The sequence below is a fragment of the Cydia amplana genome, chromosome 18 (genome assembly GCF_948474715.1).
Source record: "Cydia amplana chromosome 18, ilCydAmpl1.1, whole genome shotgun sequence".
Lineage (NCBI taxonomy): Eukaryota > Metazoa > Arthropoda > Insecta > Lepidoptera > Tortricidae > Cydia > Cydia amplana.
The window spans coordinates 6,693,154-6,714,922 of record NC_086086.1 but is presented as its reverse complement, the minus strand read 5'-3'; positions in this window follow the sequence as shown (position 1 = coordinate 6,714,922).

Here is a 21,769-nt window from a genome sequence, read left to right as displayed (position 1 = left end):
AAAGTTTCCTTTGTATTCTGTGTTTTTTTCCCGAAATTTAATTTTTTTTTGTCATCTTTTTCTAATTTTCCCCACTTGCACTTATATTTAAGAAGATTTGGTATGTGGTAATCTATGTCGGCAACGAAAAAGTTTCGATGAGATTGTATTGGCCACATCCCAAGTTTCTGGACGGCGGGGAGTTTTACTTAGCTACCAAATAGGGATCGAGCCAATAGAATCATATCCTCCTCGCGCTCGATGTGTCTGCAGTAACGTCCTAACTTGATGAGGAAGAAAATAAGTAACTAGATAAGAAAGAAAATAGTAACTTGATAAGAATGAACTGACTGGACTAAACTGGGAGTCTTGTTGTGTTTGGTTTAACTGTCAATGTAAGTTAATACCCGTAAATAAAATGTAATTCAATACGACGATTCTAATTCAAGAAAAGAAAAGAAAAAAGCGAATCTCTCAAGAAAAGAGAATATTTAAAGGCCGCAACGCACTCGTAACCTCTGTGCAATTTTATTAAACGCACTTATATCTAATACCTTTTAACGAGCAATTATTGCTTATTTATTTATTTATTTTATATTTCGGGGATCTCGGAAACGGCTCTAACGATTTCGATGAAATTTGCTATATGGGGGTTTTCGGGGGCGAAAAAGGTCTTATATCTGGGAAAACGCGCATTTTTGAGTTTTATATGTCTCGCAGATATTAACTATAACATTATACAGGGTGCCATTTGAGTCGTGATCAGTAATATGTTTTTCTAACTCCATAAACAACGAGCAATTTAATGCCCCTACTCTTACTAAAATCAGACAAGATTTTTTTTAATTTTTTTGTTTATTTTTTGTCATTTATTTTACTTTTACAAGTGGCAATGTGGTATTTAAACAGCTTTGTAAGATATTTCAAATGAAAAATTAAGTAAATTTTATTTCTAACTGGGACAAATGACAAAATTGATGTCAATGACAGTTCCGATTCAAAGAGGCGATTCAATTTATTAATTTAAATATCTTAATAAGCCGTTGTAATATCCTAAACCCACTTATAAAAGTAAAATAAATGAAAAAAAATGAACAAAAAATTAAAAAAATCTTGTCTGATTTTAGTAAGAGTAGGGGCATTAAATTGCTCGTTGTTTATGGAGTTAGAAAAACATATTACTGATCACGACTCAAATGGCACCCTGTATATATTCACACCCCTGTAAGACACGTCCGTACGTTTCCGTGAAAATACGATGGAAAATAATTATGCACTACATCTGTAAATTCTATAATAAAGTGCGTCCTGCAGATAGTGTGTTTTGAATGTGTATTTTTATTTATTTTAATATTTATTAGCTAGCGTGGATTTTAATTTGCGCAGCTGCTATGTATGCAAAGGCTATCTGTTACAGCGGCCATTATTAAAGCCGACTCGTTCAGCGCGCGTCACTTTTGTCAGTGGGCGCAGAGTACCTAGTCATACAGAAGGCCTTTTTAGTGTTGCAAATGAGTTATTTTATACCGCAACGGTGGCAAATAAACGTACCATCGCTGTGATTATAATCGGAAAGGAATGCAGTGGAAAAAAAAATTGTTTAGCTCTCTTGAATACTTTTAACGGCTATGGCGCACCGCGCAGTTTTGAACCTCAGATCAATGACAACAACGCTATGACATGACATGTACGCCTTGATAACTCAAAAACTTCGAAAGTGAAGTCCGTCAGAACATTTCTACAGTAACCTTCTTCGGTGCCGCCGTTTCCTAACGGCTTGCACTACATATGTCGCAAGATTAACCGTTATAATGAAATAAAAATATCGTTTAAAATTAGTTTCTATATAGTTAAACTAGTTTTCACAAAGTCCGTCAACCAAGTCAATGTCAAAGTTGGTTGTAACTTTAACTTTTACAAAAACCAGAAGCAGATCTACTGTAAAGTTTTCCCATGTCGAGGATTTCAGCTAAATAACTTTTTTTGGCGATAGGGTAATCTTTGACATGTGAAATTGTGTTTTTTTAATTGTGAAAGCATATCGTATAAAAAGTGATATGGAATTGAAATATGGTTATACCTTTATATTGTTCGTACATAGTTGTAGCCTTAATCACTTTAATTCGTCCACATTTTAATCCACTCGTTAGTGTTACCAAAATTGTATTGTTTCTATTGTATAAATACAATAGAAACATTTTATGAAATAAATTTATTTCATAAAATAAATGTATTACCTAGTTTACAGCTTACGCCTAACGCCCGTATGTACATATCATTTATATTATTTTACGGGTAGAAAGTAGAAATAAAACGTGTTTCACATAACATAAATTAACTATCATTCCCATGTTCAGATAAGTGAAAATTTTAATTTTAATTATTGATTCTCTGAATACGAATGGACAGCTTCAATTCTGTTTGACTGTGTTCAAATTTAAATAGCTGTGAATTAAATTTTAAATTTTGAATTATGCCTTTCGGTTCAGACAGTTCACTTCGCGTACATTGTAGATTACATTAAATATTTATAAGAGGCAATGTTTTAATACCAAGCCTGGCTATGAAAGCAATTATTTAAATTTATATCTTTTTACTTGATATGTTACGTATGGCAGGCGCTCTTGGCAGACGTTGTGCTTATATAAATACTTATTCTTGCATTTAACACTTATCGATGTGGATAGTATATTTTCACCTCAGCAGCTCGAACAAGGGTACTTTGATTCTTAAAAATAGTGAGCAAAATGCGATTTTGCTCACTGAGTGAGACAAAATGACATTCAAGTGACCTGAAGTGAGTGAAGTGAGTGAGTGAAGTGAGTGAGTGAGTCGCTACGCTCGTGAATCTATTATAGAATCTTTCGCTTGCACGGGACTCAAAATAAGCACTCGAAGAAATATCAAACTTTGATCACTTGTTGTACAAATAACTATTGTTTGTCTCGCAATTTTTTTCTAATTATGAGCCGAAGAAAATATTATTGAAATGATAAGCAATAACTAACAAATCTGTGTACACTTATGACTGTTGTCTTTAATAAAGAAATTTAAATTTAATTTAATTATTTATTAAGTTAGGAATTGAACATTATTCGATCATATTCTCATTTAAAATACAATAAATGTTAACAAAAGAAAGATAATATTATCATCATAATTTTGTTTCTTGCGATCTCCTTTTTCATATTGGTGTTATATTTAAAAGTAAACCTTTTCTTGTTTGTATTAAATTGTATTTTTCTTCAGGTATTAAGTGGCGTAAACCTCGATGAAGCTTACGAAAAGCTACGCGGAAAATGACAAAGGCATTCTAGAAAAAAGTTCAAAGGGAACAAAAACAGGCTCGCTTTTAGGGCGCTACTTTAATTTGCAAACATTACAAGGAAAGGGTATTTATAGTGTTTTCTTAAGATTTCCCTGTCCTTGGGCTCGTTTTATTAAAACACTTCATTAAGATATCTGAGGACGGCCCGTGTAGCCCTAATTTGTCAAACAGATAACGCGAACGTGAGATGAATTATCATCTCCTGTATTTGTCTTTCTTGAATAATTGACTTCACTCTTTTTCCCGCGAGTTTTTCACATTTTTAAATCTTTCTTAATTTCATGTAAAAATCTTTTGCGTTTTTCTCATCTGTGTTTTTCAAGTGAAGGATTTCAAATTTTGGCCACAGACACTACAAGTATAGGGTTGGTTTAAACTGGTCACAAAAGGCGTCAAACAGATTCTAATCCTTAATTAAATATGACAATAAAAAATGACAATCTAATTCTAGGCTTACGTATTGAATGAAAAACACATAAATCATATGCCGCATTAAGTACACTTGGGTATGACTGCATTTTAGAAAAATCAACTATATATTATTACACAGTGGTATTACTAAAAGAAATTAAAAACTAGATTAAATTTAAAATATGCCCTTGAGGCATTGTACCAAGGACGCTGGCGACATTTCCTCGCTGTATCGCAATGCTGATACGTTGTGCGAGGTAGCCGCCAGCTCTTCGGTCACCAGTTACATCAACCAGACGCTTCGCGATCTTATATATATTATTTAATCACAATTAAAAAGTAACTGTTGTACTTATTTAAGTTAATGTTTTAGTTACAATAAACAGTTTTTATTTCAGTTAAACAATTGCTGCGCTAAAGAAGTTACTAGCAAAGATATTTATATTGTTGAGCAATGACCCAATAAACACCTCAGATGGATAATTTTCTCCATAAAACATCTAGGCAGGTCAAAATCAAAAAATCCAATTGCATAGCCCGGCATTGCATTTCCAGGAGCGAAGGAAGCTATGAATAAATTTACAGAGTTCGTTACTAGAAGGATTGGCTGTACCGAGGTGACAGCAGTCTACAAGCAGAAAGTTGACTTAACACAAATGAACGTAACCAGTGTGTAGGTTACCTACATAGAAAGTCGTTCTACATTAACGAACCATCCAAATTGAGAAAAGTTTATCTCCATCCAAATAGTGTGGGTACACTATAGTGTGGGTACACTATAATCTAACAAGTTTAACGCTACAGATGAGACTATATTTGACTGACATCGTTTTTATGCCTTTTTTATCCTTATAAGATGCAATTCTAGAATAAAACGACCCCTAAATAGTTGCTCAGCCGGCGGGTTTACGGAATATTTGATGGGAAGTTTTCATTGACGTCCTTGCAAAAACGCAAACACTGTGCAGAGATGTCACTGTACTTTTACAACTTAGCTGCGATTGTAGCAGGTAGATTTGCTCAACATTTTAACTCTCTGTTATCTATCACTGTCAATCAGATTCCGCAATTAGATGTCACGGTACTGCTAAAGCCACTGCTGTGACCGTCGGCCGGGAGCAAGCCTCCGGCGGCTTGGATGCAAATTATTTTATTCCATAGACTGGCGGTGTCTTCATGAGGCGGCGTTTGTGGTTATTTGCGGGTCTCTTTGTCGTCATAACTAATAGAAAAACACTTGAGAGACCAAGGGGGGAAATAATGACATACAATTTATACTTAAATTGCCATTCTAACCTATACACTGGGTATGATCATCATATTTATATTTAAGAGCCCAGCTCTTGTCGGTGGATACCATTCATCCCGTTTTTCTGCTATTGTTTTGAGCTCCTGATACGACACTGTATTAACCATCTCGTACACGTTGTATTATGTTAGTGTACTTTCGAGAGAGACACTAATAATACTCGTACCTAACGATAGAAATGTCGGATATATTGATGTCCATGTGAAGCGAAATTCGACCAAAATAATGTGAGCGGCCTTTGCCATGACATAACATCACAGTGGTAATAATTACCGGTCGAGAAATATGCCCCAAGTTCTACATTATTGTTACGCGAGAATACAGTTTCTAATTAGCTGAGTTTTCCATTGTTACATACGGTTGTTAATAGAAAACATCCTTAATTCATTAACAAAATAATTGTGATATAAATACAAATAATAGCCGGGAATGGAACCCGGGATTTTCAGCCTTGTAGGCAGGCTCAGCTCAAGTTTGCGAACCACATCCCTGCAGTAGATGTGTTGTGGTATTTATTCCGGCCAGCATTGCGATTGGGCCGCGTGACCTGACTGGCAATGGCGGGATTCAGTTGCAATGTTGGTGCAACGTAGCCCTCCATGCAACATCACAATAGACTTATTTATTACTAGTCTTCACTCGCGACGCGCTGCGTAGAAATCATTAATATTTTCGAGCCAGAAGAAAGCGTAGGTAATGTGTAAGCTCAAACTCGGTGGACGATTTCTAAAGAAATCAAATCAGTCAGTACGCTCCGAAATTGACCAGACAAGTGGCAGTGCTGTGCCACAGCGTCACTCATCAAACATAAATACTCGAATATCAACGACTTCATATAGGACATAAAATCTAGTGACCACGTGCGTAAAAGGAAGCGTACAGAAGCCCTTTGAACAAGGTAAGCCGATCTACTCGGGGCAAGGAACCGTTAATGTGGCCACGCACCGTTGTGTTGGACTTCTTTGGGCTGATATGATAAATCCAGATACGTTTACCACCACACGATATTCACCGTGTCACGGTGTTACATCGTACAACGATAAATAAATAGGTAATATGCGTTCGCGTTGGATGCTGGGTTATCACAGACAACATAAGCCACTGCCCGTGCAATAGGTTGTATCCTATCCCAGTTTGCTCGCTCGAATGGCGAAAAAGACATACTTGAACCTATATTTACCAGTTGTGACGAAGAATTATTTTTTTGGTACCTGTTCAGTATTTCATATAGGTATTTGAAATAAACAGGACTACAAAATAACACCAACTAAATTTCTCCTATGTAAAATTGTAGAATCGTTTTTACCAAATAATTTCAAAACAATATTTTATGTAAGTAATTTTGGTATCCTAATTCCATTTTTTCTGCCATATGGTCTCTCTAAATCAACTAACAAACTCTTGGCTGCTGGTCGAAAACAACGTTACGCATGCGCTCGCTTAGCATTAGATGAAGTCCTTATTCCCGAATGATCATTAACTCATAACACTTTCCCAGTCATTATTACAACTAAATACTTGAAATACTAATTGGACCCATCATCCAGCATATTTCCAGAACCTAAAACTTTCAGTAAATCGTCGATTGCCTATAAATTCTCAACGGGGCTGTATTCATTAAAAAAATACTTTTTATAGTCAGAACGGTGTTTTCCAAACACACGCACAGAGTTCTTGAATACTTTGTATGGAATTGGTATAGAATATTTATACCCGAATACGGCCCGGCGGCGTGATGAGCTATGTCCAAGTTGGCGATGATTACAGCCCGAACAATGCACGCTGATTGTAATGTCGGTTTAAACCCACCCGGAAATCGACAGCTAACATCCCCAACCTCATATCTCACAAATATAATTTCCAAATTTAAACTCTGCGTTCTGAAGAACAAAGATGTTTTTGCAGTGGAGGAAAAAGAGTTACACCGTCCAGAAAGTAATACAAAATATGTCAGTGTTTCATGTGGGCCAGTTTAATGTGGCCATCGAAAACAATGCCCAGTCTTTGTTCAGAAACGTGCCGTCCGTTGTTTTATTTATTAAGGCTCGTATTTAAGCTGCGGAACGAATTACTTGGGTTTTAATGAGTTTTTATTTGTAGAGGCATGTTTGCCGTCTGCCACGGGCGGTAACTATGTTTTTACAGTCTTGGACTGTAACTTTAGGATGTAGGTACTTGATAATCCTAAAAGGAATATTTAAAATACTTACTTATTAAATTAATGTAATGGATTGGTTTCAGACGAGTAGTATGAAACACAACTGGCAAGTTTGAGTTATAACTGCATATCTCTAGGTTTTCAGATACATATTCCTTCTACGGAGGGCTACCTAATATTCTCAATTGACTAAAAATGTGATGGACATCGATGCTACGGGCGCGTTGCTTAGCTTTGGAGCTCGTTTTATCTCCTCTATTTCTTAGCTAACAGTGGACCCTTAATATTTGCAATCACAGCAGGATTGTTAGTTAACAGTGTTGGCGATGGTAGATTTGACGTGCTGTTCAAAAAACCCAAAGGCACATAACATTAAGACTGCGTCTATCTGTGATCTGACCTTTTTACTTTGAATATGAAAAGCCACCCTAAATGGATCAGATTGAATATGATATTTAACAAATTTCTTAATTCATAATACGAGCAAGTGTATAACTTGATAAATGTTTTAGAAACTCTTTAGCTTCCACTGGACTTAAAAAGTTAGGTATATTAAATTACCATTGTCAGTAATTATCATTAGGTTATAACTGGGAATCTCATTTTAATCCTTTAAATTCTTAATCTTTCTTATCTTACTTTTCGGCTTTCAACAGCAGGAGTAATTAGGCTCCTCTCCGGATCGGGTTATTTTTATCAAATTAAGATATGGCAGTGACAAATTTCTCCTAAAAAATGCGTTATAATGAACCAGCCAGCATCAGTTATACGATTAATAATAGCGTAAAATCATAGTAAGAATGTGTATATTTTCAGCTGCAGTCAGCAAATACTGCTGAGTAGTGATGCTTTTTTAGCCGCTTCAATATCTAGCAGTAGGTACCTATATAGTTGGCTAGCCTTTCTAAATTTAAAAATTGAAATTCCTCTCCAATTCGTGGGCGATTTGAAATGGTAACATTCTATTTCCAGTTAGTTAATAAAGCTGCAGTGCGCGCGACCGATTCTGTCACCTTGCCGGATGAGTCCGGCCCGAAAGAGATTTATTTCACACATTTACACACCACACGTCCGGCTGTAAGAATGCATTGGTGATAAAGACACAGTGGACTTCAATGTCAAAGTTGGTATATAAAACTATGAAATAGAGATTATTTTAATCGCGAGGTGGACCCGCAATCAACCGATCTACCGGAGCTGTTTTAGGAACTGTGCAGAATCTTTCAATCATTTCACTCTTTATTTTTTTTAAATCCCCTTCAGTGAGCTCGACTAAGTTGCTATTTCGATGCTGTTTGTTGTGCACACGAATCCATGTACCCAGTTATTTTCAAAATCGATCGACTGATATCTTCTGATAGCTTCTGCACGTGACTTCGTCTCCGAGGATTGATAAAAATTATCCTATGTCCTTTTCGGGCCTTGAACTATCTTCATACCATATTTCATTTAAATCAGCTGAGCAGTTTAAGCTTGAAGAGCTAACAGACAGGTAGACAGAGCTAGTTTCGAATATACTTGTAATATGATATTAGTCGGAACTTAATGCTTTTGTAAAATGGATTTATAATACACCAGCGATGGTTTTAATTTGTCATCAAGAAAACGTTTTATTATTGTCGAGAATTTTAAATTTCTGAATTTGCATCAATTTCAGTGAATATCGCCGGCTGTGCCTTGTTCCGGTAGGCGCCGACTCGGCCAAGCCCACAGACAAGACATCCTCCAGACTGAGCATAGTAGCGCTACCACACCCCTCTGCCACAAATATAATAAAAAAGAAGCCTTTTATTTGTGATCCCTTTTAAACAGTTGTAACAGTCTAATAAAATGGTAACATTATTTTGGGATCCCCTCTTGGGTGAAGGCCTCCTCCAGCTTTTGCCACCTATTTCGGTCTTGGGCCACATGTGGCCACCCCATGCCGGCAATTTTCTTTATATCATCCACCCAGCGCTTGGGCGGGTGTCCTGCGTGTCTATCCCCTCTCCCTGGTCCTCTCCACTCTGTCACTCGTTTCGCCCATCTCGAGCTATGCCTGTATTACCACAAATATACGGTAGTTTTACTCCGTTTTCGAGTCAAAGTGTCTTTGTGTGACGTCTGTGTTTTTGAACGGACCAATCATGGCACGGGACTCGCTCACCTCGTCCCCCGCACCCCAGTATTTTTGGCAGCATCGGTTTCATGAAATAATTGCTCTAAACTCCGTCTAGAGGATTCCTAGTCTATGGTCAAGCCCCACTGGCCGCCGTTGATAAGTGGCTATGTTCCTTCTTAATTACACTTTTGTAGCGCCGTTGTAATTCCGACTCTGCGCGCATATGATTAAGTTTCTTTAATTAACTTTTTATAGTTTACGGTATTGCTGGACGCTAGCGATATGGTTGCAGATGTTGCCAGGGCGGGATCTATGGTAACGTGATAAGTACTTATTACGCGATCCAACCTCAGTGATACACTTATTTATATGTGCCATGCTGAAAATGTCCCACTAGGCCAGAAATATTAATGGGACTCCTTGTACATGAGTAACCAGCCATTTACATTTGTCAGTTTCAGTTTTGAATGATTCACGGTTTGTTTCACGGACTTATGTCGACCGGGATATGAACCTTGATTACCTTATGTATCTTATACCTTTAAACGAACGAAACGATATATATATATTTCGGGGATCTCGGAAACGGCTCTAACGATTTCGATGAAATTTGGTATATGGGGGTTTTCGGGGGCGAAAAATCAATCTAGCTTGGTCTTATCTCTGGGAAAACGCAAATTTTTGAGATTTTATATGTTTTCCGAGCGAAGCTCGGTCTCCCAGATATTTGTATACTACAAAAGGTAATCAAGGTTCATATACCGGTCGATATAAGTCTAGTTGTCAGTTTGTTTGCAAACCCCGTTATCAATGTTGCAGATCATTAAAAATAAGGGTTGAATTAATTACGTACCGTAAATTTGCTTTAGTACATAACTTCGCGTTAACTACATACATATACATATAATCACACCTATTTCCCGGAGGGGTAGGCAGAGACACGGATTTTCATTTGCAACGATCCTGACATACCTCTTTCGCTTCCTTTACTTTCATAACATTCCTCATACACGCTCGCCAGTTTAGGGCCTTAACTAGTAGGTAAATTGGCTTTTCAATCATTGACATAGATATCTAGGGACTGGCTTTACGGGCAATAATAATGAGACATGACAGGGGCCAGTACAGCGGTGTGAAATCGCTACAACGCGATTGGTTGATGAGTTCGCATCACGCGCGCGGTTGGTTGACGAGTTCGCATTACGCGCGCTATTGGTCGCAACTAGTCGCGTTAGACTGCACGATTGGCTGGAATTCGTGGTTAACACCGCTGAACTAGTACGGTGTTTAGTGCCCCATTAGCCCGTCCTTAGATATTATACGTCAATGTTTTCAATACATTTTTCGTTTTGTAGAAGAATATTAAGAGCCAACAGGAGTGGTCATTTCTCCATACAAACGTACTCGACTGTTTCCTCCGTGGGTTTTGAAGCTAGAGCAATGATTTTTTTAACACAGATTAATATTGTCAATATCTGTGTCGGACCGTTTTGATTTTTTTGATATATTTGTTTTTTAAGGCGCTAGAGCCCTTCAAAAATGGCCTAATTGACTATGCCGCAATGAGAGGCGTGGTATTCAAAACTGATATCCATTAGACAAAAAAGCAAAACGGTCCGACATAGATAATTTCATAATCATTTAAATTTCCAAATTTAGTTACGATCGGTTAAGTTTTGGAGGAGGAAACAGTCGAGTACAAAACCTCGATATTTGAGATTTTTACGCAGGATTTTTCGCCTTGTCCTTATCGCACTAGTTTTAGGAGCCGCTTCCGTTAGCGAGACGGGTATATTTACCTAAAATATTTAAATCTCAGCTCCTGTTGGCTCTTAATGGTGGCAACTGTTAGGGCATTGTGAAATACTATAGCCTACTAAGCCGTATAGCCTGCTAAGTTATCAAGTTTAACTTAATGCTAACGAGTAAAGTGGATATCTACCTATTATAATACGCCTTTTTAACATACGCCTTAGGCGTAACAGTGTTGTTGGGAGTTGTTTACAAAATATAATTTCGAAATTACCGAAAATGGAACATACACGGTTTTCCTCCAAATGAATATTAAACCAAGGTTCTACTTTGATCCATAATAAACCGGATATTATAATAACGGCGAATTTATTCGTCAGAAAGCTGTAAAAGCATGAAATGAAATAAAAGGGTCCATATTTAAAATTTAAATATCCGAGAGTTACTAAATAAATATGAGCACGATATACGTAATTATGAATTGAGTAAATTATTTTTACGCGTTCTGTGGATATCCAGGATATACCTAACTACTCTTTAGGGATTTTGAGGTAGCATTGTGATCAAGAAAACGTCTCTACTATGTACTACTACTACTACTAACGTACCTAGTCTTCTCCGAGACCACGGAGACGAAGCCGTCCTCGGAACGCCGGAGGTAAGTCTTAAAACTTAAATACGCGATTAGGTCCCGTTGTACAATTTAATAATGTGTAAAAATCGTGAAAGTTTCAATCAGTGTATTTTAATGTTTCAAATTTACTTGTTTTTAGTATCGACAATAAATAACGTATTTAGAGGCATAACAATCGCGTTATTTCCTAGTCATAAGCCACATGTGCGCTGTAAGTGGATGATGGTGATGGATACTGACACGTACAATTTCTGTCGCCATCCGTCTTATGGACTCTTCCAATTGAGTACGTGTGAAGGTCGAATTTTCGGTTGATGGCTCGCCAATCTTGCTAAGGGTAACTAAATATTAGGGGACATCTTACACAGAACAACCTAGCCCCAAACTAAGCAAAGCTTGTACTACGATTATGGGTACTAGGCAACGATATATATACATGGTTATATAGATAAATATATACTTATATACATAGACAACGCCCAAGACTAAGGAACGAAATATGTGCATGTGTTCATCACACAAATAAATGCCCTTACCGGTATTCGAACCCAGGACCATCGGCTTCATAGGCAGGGTTACTACCCACGGCCACTAGGCTAGACCAGTAGTCAAGTGGAATAAGACGATCCTTTTCGAAAAATGTCAGCAACCTTCAAAATAAGTAGACAAAGAGACTCAGGGACGCAACTGGGGACCCAAGAGCTGGCAGTTACCTCGCTCAACGCTTCAGTCTGGCAGTTCAGCGGGGTAACGCAGCCAGCATCTTGGGGACCTTGCCGCAGGGGCCGTTTTTAGATTTAGGTTAGTTTTAGTTTAGTTTTATTTTAGAATAGTTTTTAGTTTGTATTTAGTTTAATTGTAATTTTAAGTTGTTTTTATTTTTTGTTTTTTTTTTGTAATGTTTGTCATGTTTTTGTTCAATAAATGCCATATAGTAGTCATAACACTTTTTTTTATTTAATTAAGACACATTTTAAAATTTAAGTAACAATTGCACAGTTTTAAAAGTCTGTAGAAAAATAAAACTACGAAATAACAATTATTCTTGCGGTTTGTAGTTCATCATTTGTTTAAGCACTCACGTGAGCAGCAGTGAAATGTTTTAACCCTTAAATGCATAGTGTTGCCAAATGTCTACAAAGCGCGCTGTCTAATGCGCACAGATTAAGGGTTAAACAAATTCTATTTGTTCCTGTTTATTATTTCAATAGTAAAACTAATAAATTTTCCGAATGATTACATAAATTTACGCAGTATTTTCATCTATAAAAATTACATTTGTTTATAGACGAAATGTCGGAAAACTTGGAAAAACCTGGAAGTTGATGATTTTTAGAATGTGATTTTGGGCAGATTTTTCGGGGTTTGTAATTATTTTATATTTACAAACTTTATAATAGGAACATCATAAATAGTGTACCTTTCTGATGGCAGTTAAGATTTTTCCTATACCCTTTACTAATAGCTATATATTTCCAAAAATATGATTTAGCCTATGCAACTTTTAACACTGATTTCGCAGTGAAAATCGATGATATATTTTTTTTACTATTTTTCCTAGAAACGGCAAACAATTATGTGATACATAATATTAATTTCAGCCAAAAAGAAAAAATCATGCATTTAAGGGTTAAGTATATATATGTAGGTATCTGTGTTTCTTTCGTCTAACATTACATTAATTAAAAGTATATACTTTTTATTATTGTACAAGTAACGTCCTAGACCGTTAGCTTTGATAGTTAAGTGTTCCTCGAAGGCACTACTCTACCTAAGACCTGTCCACAACTCAACTATCAGGCATGTTGCTAACGGTAAATATATCGTTAAAAATAACAATTACTTTTACCCAAACATGAAATACCAGAAGGATCGTAACTTGACTCGGGTCGTATTGAAGGTTGAGGAACATTCGAGAAACAACTGTCAGGTTTCCCTGTACGAGCGATATATTGTTATTATAAAGTTATATTCCCCATGTGGTAGCCAAATAAGGCAGTACTCAAAATCAAAACCGAACCGTAGCCGTAACTCGAGAATTTCTACTTCGCCGTAATTTAAGCCAAACTAGGAAAGTAACAAATATAGACTGGCTATTTTTGTAACAAATTTGTTCTTTTTTATTGAAGTGAAAACTTCTTTTGTGATAGGGAAAAAAAGTTAAACTCGCGAGGGCGTAAGACGTAAGATGTCATTGACTTTTCACTTCTGTCGGCACTCCCGGAGTGCAACCCGTTGTTTTTATTTTTACTGGTGTTGCATTAGTCTCAATTCCATAGTAGGTATTTTACGGGGCGCTAAGAAAATATATTATTAGACCAATCCTAGATGGTTTGACAATACGAAAAATAGATATACTTATTCAAAACAGGTAGGTATCTACTTTTGGTGATCAATTTCATTGACGGGTCACCGTGCAACGTTTGCTAAAGTGCTATCTGATTTGATCCTTCAATGTGAATAACTTAGTACCTATTTAAGTACTCTATTGATACGTACAGTTAGACTAAGATTAGTCTGCAACGATTTTTATAGCACACGCAGTGCAAGTGTTATTTATACGTCATAATTCTCTTACTTTTCTTTTTGCATTATTTTATTACATCTCTGTTTAGCCCTATGGTTGACTGGTAGAGAATGACTTTAGGCATTAAGTCCGCCATTTGTATTTCTTTGTAGGTATTCTATGCAATGAAGTTAAAATAAATAAATAATTTCATAGAAGTTTGGCGCTTAAAATAACACTCGCACTGCGTGTGCTATCAAAAATCAAAATCATTGCCGACTTTTCTTGGTCTAACTCTATGTGATTTATAATCGTGACATATCTGAAAAAGGGTTAAAATCTCAGTGCTATCTGTTTTCATATCATGTAGCCTTACGTACTATATGGTTTCGTTTTTCACTATTTCACTGTTAAGCTAAATTGGTAGTAAGCTACAGTTGTATCGGTACATAACAATGGCATGTATTTATTATAAATATTATAATTATCGCTGAATTGGTTAAGCAATGGTGAAAATGCGGTACAAAATATAGTGAGTCCTCATTAACAATATGTACCTACAATAATGGTGAGAATCGTGACAGTCTTAACTTTTCACTTGTCACCGACGCTACGTTCTATATTAAAGCCGTTTTGCCATTTATAATTTGTCAAATGTTAGAAGGAAACGTGTTACCTGTAGTGAAAATGTATTAATTAAGCTGAAATGCGGCAATAAAGGCTCGTTGAAAATTACCGAGTGAACGCCTTTGAAGTAAATGAACAACACATGTTAATTGGAAAATTTTCATAACACACGGGCCTAATTGACTTCGCGTTGTATTAAATCTGTAATTACCCATTTTGAAACGTTTTCTATAGAATGTACTATGTAGAAAATGGACCATGCAGCCAAAATGTATGAAACAGCCAAATTTTTTTTTGCAATTTCGGGGTCGGTCCCATAGTAAAAGTTGCTCAGTATAATCCCAACACCTCCCTGGCAACGGGAATGCAGTTATTTTTTATCCACACTGTATGGGAACCCCGGAATTTCATAACAAAAGTTAAAAGTTTAAAAAATCATAACTCGAAAACTACGAAAAATCGGCTAACATACATGGGGTATATTCTGATAGCCCACGACGTGAGGAATTAAAAAAAAATATTTGGACGTTAAGGTTTGGACCACCCTGTATAATAATGTAATATTAGATATATCGCACGGTGTGTGGCTTCCATAACTTACTTCAGCCGGATGAAAGGGGAGAGTGGGTGTAATCGATTCCGAACTTATTTTTTATTTGTTCTTATTGTTTAAGTTTAGTTTCTGTAGTTTCCCTGAAAGTTCATATCAGAAATAAGATGATACGGGGGCAAGCCAAAGTTATCCTAACCTTGGATTAGCTAGTTGAAGTAGCAATGCCAACTTAGCTATTGTGATTGAATGAATGAACGTTTATTCACAAGAACATATGGTACAGTACAGTGGATGTTATAAATTTACAATGTTGGCCCTTAATATGTTCTGCCATAAGGCATGTGAAAATTGTTGTGTCTTAGCCTTTTACCCTTATTTATAAATCTTAGCAACATTTTACAAAACATTTTTAATGTTGTCTCTTTTTAACTAACAGAAATGTCAAAATGACGGATAGGGAAAAACAACAGTTTGTTAATTTAAATAAATTTTTGTCAAAAAAATATTTTTGGTACAAGCTTTTATCGCTGACTGTACTTTTCTTACGACAGACAAGTAATACTCATCGAGACAATTCTAAAAACCCCTAACACAATTAGCTTGCGTTGTTTCATCACAGAGTTCTATGGCCACCTCCTGTCTCCATCATTAGATCAGCTCGATGGTACCATAATATTGCATTGTCACCCGACTTACATGTGTATGCAAAATTTCAGCTTAATCGGAAACCGGGAAGTGGATCAAATTTAACTTGCAAGATTTAATTACAGACAACGGGACAGGTGAAAGTAAATAAAAGCTTGTAAAAAAAAAGAAGAATATGAATAACGCCATTAATCTTTGAATCTAGTAAGATGCGCTTTGACGCCTTTGGCTTTCGCTCAGTTGACGGGGATCATACAGTAGCCGCCGAAACTATAGAATTAAAAATAAGAAAAAAACTGGCATATTCAACATTATCTTGTCCATCGCTAAAATAGATCGAAACAAATCTTCAAAAGCCAACAATATACTAAAATATATGAACCGTTTTAGTAAAAAAACATTTGAATTCCCCCGCAGCACTCATGTTAAGCTTCTCCTTAGTATTCTTGACACGTATGGACGATTTTCGAGTTTCTCGCGACGTCCCTGCGAATTCTTATTTTATCCTGATTTCTTAAGGCTGCGACCACGTATGCTTTTTTTCCAAACACATCGCCTAAAAATCCCTTACTGCCATTAAAATTATTTACTTGTTTAATATAGTTTTGTTTACCCTCTGGGTTGGAAGGTCAGATGGCAGTCGCTTTCGTAAAAACTAGTGCCCACGCTAATTACTGGGCTCCCATGAGCCGTGGCAAAATGCCGGGACAGCGCGAGGAAGATGATGAATATAGTTTTGTTCCGGTTTCTGATCACGTTTTTAAAGGTTTGAAAGGTTTTATTTTAAAATTCAAGGAGTTGTACAAATCAATACAAAAACGTAAAAAGACGTACCCATTCTCACAGGTTTCTTAATCAAATTCGGTTGTTTTTTTTTCCTCCTTGGCACCGCGCTGGAAATACCATTGGGTCTCACCCGAGACTCACCCAAGACAGTAATTTTTCCACTTTTAAATTTATTTTAAGCTTAATGCCATTGGGGTTGGGGAAAAAGTGAAATCTTAAGGGCACCGAAGTATTTGACATTTTTGACAGGTTCGGTACAGTCACACTCCGTGATTGATGAGCCAGTTAAGGCTCTAGTTAAATTGGACATTTCAGAGCTTAAGAGTTATGCTACTAACATGCTTCAATGTTCTGCGCAGGTGTTGTAAAATGACTGAGTTACTGTTTAGGTTTAGACACAATTTTAAATTTTGACACGAGTTTTTTGACACAACAATGGAACACAGACATCTACACCCATATGCACAGACGGAGACTGTTAAAATCATAACCTCCTTTTTACCATAGGTACTTGGTTATAAATGAGCGCTATTTATTTCCTATTAAACTAACACGAATTGAAAATCAACGCGCATGTAAATTTCCGTCTCACTGAACAATGTCAGTATTAGTGAAATATGGACCGAATCAAATTATTAATAACGCCACATTTCAGTAATTAAGGAGGAAAATTAACTCGCGTGATGACAGGCGCCTTGTAATTACTAATTACTCTAACAAATTAGGCCTCTAGAGTAATTTCATTGCTGATGAAATGTAAAGGTGCTTATGCATTGTGTATGGAAGGTTTGAATTTAACTTATTAAATATGTATAAGTACATGTATAAGGTACTAGCAAATACTGCAACTACAAGCAATGGAGCAAAATGTTACCAACTATAGTTCGCTTTTTTTAGCATTAGAAAGAACTTGAAAGAAGGTAAGCGATTTCGACATGTCTTTTAATTGAAAAACACTTTTTAAAAATCAATAACTATTACTTATGAAAGCAGAAGACTATAAAAGATCGTATTAGATTCATAATTGTTACATATTTACCGTAACTTAATTTTAAAATGTGTTTTTCAATTAAAAGACACATCAAGATTATTTACCTTATTTCTAATGCTAAAAAAAAACGAACTAATATCAAATATTTTTTTTGCACTGCAATAGAACAAGTCATTAATAATCAGCGTTCTGTGGCCCAGTCGTGTTTTAAAGTAAATAAGCATGGCGTTCCGCAAGGGAGTATCTTAGGACCCCTTTTATTTCTTCTTTATATAAACGATCTACCTGACTCCACAAACCATAACTGTATATTATTTGCTGACGACACTACATTAGTAATCAAGGGAACAGACATAGATAATTTTGAAAATGAAATAAATACAGCTCTGCGAGATGTTATCGATTGGTTAGAATTTAATAATCTTAAAATCAATGTAGACAAAACCAAATTTATGTTATTTAAATCATATAAATCTAAAATCCACCAAGTTGTCATTAAACATAACTTAGGCTTAGTTGAACAAGTTAATAGCACTGTTTTCCTCGGTATGACACTCGACATACATTGCAATTGGAAAGAACATGTAGACATGGTCTGTATGAAACTGAACAAATTTATTTTTGCGCTTTGGCGCATTAAACGAACTGTTTCATTCAAAACTGCCTTACTAACCTATCACGGATACATTATGTCTACTTTACGATACGGCATAATTATGTGGGGTAATTCTGTTAACGCTGATCGCGCCTTTGTCGCTCAAAGAAAATGTATCCGAACCCTTTGTGGAGTAGATAGACTGGAGCCTTGCAAACCATTATTTATTATACATAAGTTACTATCCTTCCCCTGTCTCTATATTTACGAGATATGTGTTTTTGTAAAACTCAATATTCAACTATTCACGTTCGTAGAAGATAAGGAAACAACACGGTCACATAGACGCTGTAGGTTAGCATTACAAACTAGTAACAAATTAGCACTTAGAAGAAAAAGCGCTTTTAACATGTGCATTACTATATTTAATAAACTACCAGCCGACTTAAAGACATTGCCAATAAACCAGTTTAAAACAAAGCTGTATAACATATTGATCGATAAATGTTTTTATAGTATTAACGAATTTTTATTGTATACATTTTGAATATAACCTGACAGTTAATTTACATATATTTAAAAGACATGACTTTTTTTTTTTTTTTTTGATTACTATTTTATTTGACCTGTTACTAAATCAATTATCTACTATTATAAATATTGGCGAAAATTGTCATTAATCCTGTAAGTGTATCTAATTTTAAATGACTGAGTGACTATATATCACTGACAAATATTTTCACATGTCTATATTGACTGAATGTATAATGGGAAGCAATGTATTTAAATTAAGATCCTATTTTTACCATATGTTCATTGTGAATAAACGATTTCATTCATTCATAAATAATCACTACATAGTATAAAACAAAGTCGCTTCCCGCTGTCTGTCTGCCTGTCTGTATGTCTGTATGTATGCGTAGATCTTTAAAACTACGCAACGGATTTTGATGCGGTTTTTTATAGATAGATGATTTAAGAGGAAGGTTTATGTATAATTTGTTAACCCGTACGAAGCCGGGGCGGGGCGAGTTGCTAGTATTAAATAATTTTTAGTATTTTTTTAATAAAGCGCCAACTTAAATAAGTTTTAACCGTCCATTAATACTAAAATGTATGTGCATTTAAACACATATTTTATAACAAAACTTATGGGAGATATTTTGATTCAGCATAAGAAAACAAGACTACAATAGGCTACATATTAACTCACATTTATAGACGGGTCTAACGCGAAATTTATTCACATACCTTTACCTACCTACCTACCTTACCTTTACCTTTTTCATACACTTTTCGTCGGGTAGTTGCACAAATCTCTGTTTTGACATTTTGCTGGGACATCTCACATCAGTTAGCCGCGATCACGACCAGTGAAACCTGTGTCGAAACGTCGGTAAATAAAGGTATGTGAATAAATTTCGCGCTAGACCCGTCTATAAATGTGAGTTAATATGTGTTCAAAACGCGAAAGTTTTAAATATTATACAATGGAATACAAGTAAATAACATTGTCAATAATAATTTAATGTCATGTGGTCATAATTACGTAGGTAGGTAGTGTAGGTACCTACGCTGTCAACCAGGATTACAAGAAGTTTTATGATTGTGACACAATTATAATAATTATATATACAACATTGTATTTGGATACAGTGTATTTGGGTTATTTCCTACTGCATAATTCATATTAATAATTCAACACTACTATATAAATTTATTAAAGATTAAAACAATTAGTACCTATATAACAATTAATAAAAAGCCTTAAAATAAAAATTACAAACTATACCTAATTAAAATATAAGCTTAAAAAAACTAAGCATAGAAATAAACTATAGATAGACAATTTTCCCCAATCGTGTTCATATTAGAAGTAGAGTCAGTTTTTTGATTTACCCGAATACACCTTACCTACTAAAACAGTTCGTTGCAATCAGGCACATAATTCGTGTCGTCGTCAGCAGGTATCGCATCCAATCTCGCGGAAGTTTCTCAAAACTTAGCTTAAACTATAGACTGCCTCTATTAGACGCCGCTTAGGTATTACGCATTTACGTAGGTACACGGTCATAACATAGGTCATAGTCTTCTAACGCTTGTAAAGCACTAGTTTAGCCAGCTGTAACAGTCACTTGATCCTTAGGCTGCGCACTAGACGCATCAAGTGGCGCGAGGTGCGGCGACCGGTCAATCAAAGCCGTTCATACATTTAGTCGAGCGCAATGTATGAATGGCCGCTCGAAGAATTGTACCTACCGATTTGATTATATACTTAAACAAATAACTTATTTTCACATTGTTGATCCAAATGAATATTTTTTATTAAAAATATATGTAACATAATATAAAATTGCGCATATTATATCAAAATATGGTAAGTGTCGCTAACTCGCCAGAAGTACTAAAAATATATAAAAACTTGAAAAGCCAAAATTTTGTACTTCAAAAAACATTAGGACTCTCATTTTTTTTATAGTATAATGTACCTACCTTAAATATAGGTATGTATAAAATATCCGAAGAACAATTTAAGTCAATCGGTTACATAATTTGGCAATAAAAAAATAAAAACGGTTTTTTTTTTCGCAAACAGTAAGCATTTAGGGCATAATATTCAGTAAAATTATATCTTATAATAGTACAAATAAACCTGCATAAGAATATTTGAATTTCAGCCAGGAGCGATTTTACTATGGGATTCCGGACATGCCCTTTTTTCATTGCATTGACTTTCATTAAAACGCGTAAAAATTCAAAATAAAAACTAAAATTTTGTTGGAGCCCACTCTTGACCGAGAGCGCATATATGTGGTGACGACTAGTGACGAGAGTCGTCTTATATGCTGCATCTACTGAGTAGGTGTTCTGTGGCTAAAACGATTACCATCGCTTCAGTACATGCTTTTCTTAATAAATCATACGGGAATGTTATTAAGGTACGTCTTGTTTAATATCTTTAGGATATAATTTTATCGCGAAGCGGGCGCACGCGATGCCCAAATGTTTACTAGGGGAAAGTTATTATGAGAAAAAATAGTGTGAAGTGAAAACGGGTGTCCTAAAATTTTAAATATGCTACTGTGGTATCTAAAAATGGCTGTACCTTATAGGTATCTAAAATAGCTGAATTTTTGTTGAGGTATTTTATTTTGAGACGTTTGCTTATGCCTCGCTGAACCTTATGTAAAAGAAAACTCTATAGGTTCTTAACTATGTTACCCTTTAGAACTCATCGAAGCGTAAATAAATTTTAAAAACTTTGAAAGTAGGTATATAAATAAATATTCGATTTCAAAGTGTTTTGTTCAATACTAAAAGTTTTTCTTTAGGGTGTATTGAAGTATAAAATCCATAAACATAAAAGAAACTAAGTATAAAAGAAATCGAGACA